This window comes from Solanum pennellii, chromosome 2 (genome assembly GCF_001406875.1).
Source record: "Solanum pennellii chromosome 2, SPENNV200".
Lineage (NCBI taxonomy): Eukaryota > Viridiplantae > Streptophyta > Magnoliopsida > Solanales > Solanaceae > Solanum > Solanum pennellii.
This window is the reverse complement of record NC_028638.1, coordinates 31953706-31959705: the sequence shown is the minus strand read 5'-3', so window position 1 is coordinate 31959705 and position 6000 is coordinate 31953706.

Genomic DNA, 6000 nt, shown 5'->3' with positions numbered 1-6000 from the left:
CCCCTCTTTTATCATGTTCGATTGGCCCAAACAATTTTCTTGGAGATTAATACACCCCTGATGGCTTTAGAGATAAAAATATATATATATTGAAAAAAGAAAATAATATATTTTGTTAGAAAAATAAAGAAAGATTTTAAATTTTATGTAGCACGCGATTATTATGTGGGGGAATTATATTTTTGGGGGGAAAGATGGAAATCTCGTGTTTCATATTCATCGAACCACCATGTTGATAATTACTTGTCGTACAGCTAATAAATTATTAAACTAAGTTCAAGGGATATTTTCAATTATTATGCCACGAATAGGATAATAAATTATGTATATGCAGTACGCTTGCTTAGAAAAAGACATGAAATGATGAAAAGTGACTAAATAAAAAATATAATATATAGTATTAGTACTCTATTCTTTTTCATAGAATATAGAATCCAAATTGCAAGCAGAAGATATTTTTTAATATTAAATTATTGGCATGATATATAAGCAGTTAATTATAGGTTTTACTTTAGCTTTATAATTAATTAACATGTTTCATGCTGTCAATTATCTTGTATTTATATATAAAAAAGATCTCAATTGTCCTATTGATGTGTCCCAAGGAATATTTGAAATCTGTTTAGGATCCAGAATTTCAATCGAAGGGTATTAAAATATAAGAAAGTAAAATCATGTTAAAGTCAAGGAACATCAATTTATATATAATATTCAACATTTCTAATTAAGTAGTCTGACTAAAAAAAGACGTAAACAAGAAAGTGACCTACCCACCTTCACTTAGAGATAGCAAAATTATTCCATAATACGCATAAATATGTTAGTAATATTTTTTCTTCAACTAACATAGGTGGAACTTTGTGCAAACTAAAGAAAAAAGCAATCAATCTTTTTAATTCCAATTTCAAAAGTAACAAGTACGCGTTATCAAGGAAGTAAATATGCTACTTGAATTTCTCTTATTAAATCTTATATTCATGTATAAAGAAAATGATAATATCGTTCCCGCGTCTCTTATTAAATATCAAAATTACTTAAAATATTTGTCATTTTAAAAAATTACAATAAAATTAATTATTTTTATCTTTAATATTATATGTTCTTGAAAATACATACTATAGAAATTAAAAATATGAAGAGTTCTAAATAGTGTTTATATTTTAATACCAATGATATCAGTATAACTTTTTTCTCAAATAAATTACAAGATTTTGGAAGAGACAAGAATAAAATGGTAAAAAGAAAAAACATTTCTTCTTTAAATTTTGTAAAAGATGTGCACAAAGAAGATGAGACAATTAATATCAGATGGAGCTTGGAGAACGTATTTCAACATTGTTGATTGATATGAATAACATCTTAGATAAATTAAAGAATAATTTCTTATTCATTAATACATTGTTAAAATATTGTAATTATTGTCCCTAGAAAAAAATTGATCCTATAAAATAAGTAGGGGCAAGTAGGAGAATGAGTGTGGATAATATAAATAAAATGTATACTTACAAAATAAAATGAAAAGAAAACAAGAAAGTCAGCATGATATTATTTGTTCACAAAGAAGACCTCTAATAGGACTACAATAAGTTGATGACATTTTGATTACCTGAAGTAGTCTGAAGCTGGTTCTTATCAAACATTGATTGGAGAACTTTTGTATCTAAACATGACATGGTCTGATATATCATTTAGTGTTCAAACCTTAAATCAATTTTTATAACAACCTAAAAAAATCTCACATGTATATGTTGCACTCAAAATTGTTAGATACATCAAGAAACAACCAGGTTAAAGAATACTACTTTACAAACAATGAAGTGAATGCCTTTTGTTAATGCAAATTGGGCAGCTACTTAAAAAAAAAAAACTTTTAGCGGCAATAAATAGATATATTAATAAGAGTGCTAAAATCTTTACTGACATTAGTTAAGTGTCATTAGATCCAATGTAGCTAAAGCGTTTAAGGACATATACAAAGAGTGCTAATTGTCGTTGAAAACACATAATTAGCAGCAATTGCTAATTAATTACCGCTAAAGCTCATTTTTGATGTAGTGAACATGTCCTCTTACAATTAAATTTGTAATAGGATGTGTGATCAAACTGGGAGGATCTATGGTTTCATGGAAAGCTAAAAAACAAATAACAATTTCAAGTTAGAGTTCGAAGCAGAGTATAGTTTAACATCTATTAATGTGGCTGAATTAGTAATGTTGAAAGGCTTAGATGTAGAAATACAACTTCCATATAGTGATCATAGTAAGTCAGCCATTCATCTAGTTGCTAATCTAGTCTATCATAAACGTACTAAACATATCGAGATGATGATTGTCATTTTAGTAGAGAAATCATAATAAGTTAGTATCGATCAAAATCAGCTTGCTGACATTCTGACCAAAGGCCTAAGGAAGCTCAGCATGAGTTCTTACCGTCCAAGCTAGGAATATTAGACATATTTTTTTATACAGTAAATGAAGCTATCTTCTTCCTCTAAATTCTGTTTTTCTTTTTTCTTTTTTTTGTGATATTGGTGGTGGGGCGGGACAACCCCTCGAGGAGGTTCTCCACCAGACATATTGGCCATCAATCGTGAGAAATCAAGTTTTTTAAGGGTTGGTTGGGCGGGACGTGACAACCTCTTGAGGAAACCTACTTTTGTTATTTTTGACATTGTCAAACACTTTCTAATTGTTTATATTAGTCAAACACTTTCAAAAGTTAAAAACTGACTTAAAGTAGGTTTGACCAACTTTTAACCCAATCCAAACACCCTCTTAGTATTCGGTAAGTTAACCATCGAGTTAAGTAATTCTCTATCGGAAATTTCTTCCCACCTATCTCATACCATGCTTCTTCTTTCTCCGAATCGGTTCCTAGTGTCAGTCAATCAAGATTTGCCATCAAGAGAGGGAAGAGCCTTGACTTTAGGTTAGGTTAGGCCGGTCTCATCATTTACGCAATTCCCCCGCCCATCGATTGATCATGCAAGTACGCATCCAGTCAGTGTATAGAGATTCATCTCATCGCTGGCGTGTGGAAGACTAGTGCATCCCAGCACAGCGCAACCAAGAGGGTCCAAGATTGCTTTGCCGAATGGGACGGACATTAATATTTTATTTGACCGATAAATTTTTTGAATTAAAATATAATAAATTTTTAATTTAATTTAAAGATATTAAATTCCGAACAAACGTAAAAGGACAGGGGTAGTGAGTACGCGATAATACTCTCATTGCATAAGTTTCTGCATCGACAAATATTTTCTATGTAGAACTAGTATATGCTAAAGTATAAACTCTTAATAATTAACAACATCACATACATGATAACTCTTATCATGTTGGGAAATGGTGATGCTAATTGTTACTTGTGTGACTTTTTGTAGCCTCTTTATAAACTTGATATAAAACATACGTACAGTTATAAAGTTATGGGTAGTTGTTAGTACTTATATTTGAAAAAATAAAAAGATAAAAGACATTGACAAAGAAATATTTTAAAAGCCTATAGTCATGAAAAGAAGAGAGCATGTTAACATTAATTCGAGCAGTATATGTAGATAAAGAGCTAAGAAAATCTATTAAGGTACTCTAAAAAAGTAGCAAAAAATAAAATATTGTCCTGGAACGTTATAACAGGAATGTTCTCAAGCTAATATAGTCTTTCTCTTTCTTTTTCATTTTGTCAATATTCCATTCATAGTAAAACTAAAGAGAGTATAATAATATGTCATATAAGTCATAAATTCATTAATAGTTGTCCTTTCGCTAGTCTTACAATATTGAAAAGTATTTATCAAATCATGATTTAATTGAGTTTCATGCCTAGCGTCTCTGCTATCCACACATAATTAGGTGTATAGCTTATGGTAAGAAATTTGACATATTGTCCAATTATACTTGATTTACCTCTGGTGACAAAATCAAATATTGGATGATTGTAGAACATCAGATGCCATTAAAATTACCAACAAAACAACAATCAGTTCCACATAAACTTTTGATTGACCTTAGAACACCAAATAACTCAAAACAACTACAAAGGCATATGCAAATGTATGGCATCACAACCACTATGATAAAGCTTGAGTACTGTTATTTCTCTATCTATAACAAAGAAAATTGATTAAAAATTATAGCTTTCACAAATAGTTTTTACTGAACAATTAAGTTTTTCTTGTCAATGAGAACTCAATTTACTCACCATATAGAAAAAATGAAACAAGAAAAGTAGTAAACATTTTTGAACTTAATCACCATCAAATATACATTATTGCCTCTTAAATAACAACCATTCACGGTTCACCATATCATTAATCTAAAAATTAAATTTTCAACAATCTATATATCTATATAAATGAGGATCATAGAGGAGGTGATGTGGCACCTCTCTATGATCTCCATTCATTTTTCTTATTTTTCTTCTTTTACTTGACATTTTTTCTTATTTTTTTCAATTATTTTTTTCTTATAAACTTATACCTCTTTAATTATATAGATTCTATTCTTAAATTAGTATTAATTATATTCATATCCCTAAAACCTTTCATATTCATAACCTCTTAAACTTTTCATATTCATAACTTCTAATTATTTAATGTGAAAGGTTATATTAACACTATAAAATCACACTAAAATTGTGTGTTATTTTGTAATCATCTTTGGGTAGAGAATTAGTGAAAGAAATGTTACAATATTTGTAAGCTTTGAGGTGCATTATTTTTTCAAATATTATTTCATATATTACTTTTAATTAGCAAGTAAGGCTAATATGTCATCATATTTTTATTTGTTCTAGATAAATTATTTTGTTTTGTTATCTTTGAGATTTATTTATGACTATAATGTATTTGTTATTATTTTTCTTGACTCTTGTATATAGGATGAAATGATAACATCAAGCAAGAAGATTAGTGGATTTTGAGTTATATATATTGATTATTTGTCCAAAATGATTATGTAGGAGAATTTATGATTAAATGTAATTTTCCCTTATTCTTTATGAGATATAATATTTTATTTTGTTAACTTTGAGATTCATTTTAGGACTAATAATTTATTTGTTATTATTTTTCTTGACTCTTGTATATAGTATGAAACGAAAACATTCAGAGATGGAGATTAATGAATTTTGAGCTATATAATGATTATTCTTTATTTTTTTAGGTCCTTAAGAAATAATGTTTCTATATATTATTTCTTTTTGAATTATTTATGTTTTGTCAAAAATGATTATATGTGTTTAAATAATTTTCTCTTTATTCTTTATCCTTTTCTTCTTTTGGTAGATAATTTTTTAACTTTTGATCAGATTTGCCGATTATAAAAGATATATCTATAATGAAAATGGTTAGACATTCTTGCATAATTTGAGTTTACAAGGAAAAATAATTTGATATGTCTAATCTAATTACAACTCTTTCTTTGTTGAATCATACATTTGATATTATTTGTTTATGTTCATGAAGATAGAAATCCTGAGTTTTTTTAAAAAAAACATCTAAGTTATTCTTCTTAGGCCTCTATATGATTCTTAGATAATTTAACTATATATAATGATAACACCTTCAAAAATAATTATTTGTTTAGGTAAATTCATCTCTCACTTTTTTATTGATAATATTAGTTTATTGTGTTTGTGGCTTATAATATTTTAAAACATAGAAGTAGAAATCGATATTAAGGGTGGGCATAAGCACCGGAAAACCGAAACACCTAACTGAACCGAATTTTTTCAGAATTTCGATTTTCGTCATTTCGATTTTCGATTCGATTTTCGATACGTATTACTTTGATTTTTGGTATTTCGGTATAAACCGAAATATTATACTATAATTTATATTATATTTATGTTATATTAATAATAATTATTAATGTTAAATAATCTTTTAAAAAAACAAAAAAGAATGTGAAACCCTATGTAATGTCCCTATTCCTAATTTATTTTTAATATTCATCTGCGGCCTCCTCTTCCCCTTGCAGACAACAACTCTTCCTCTTC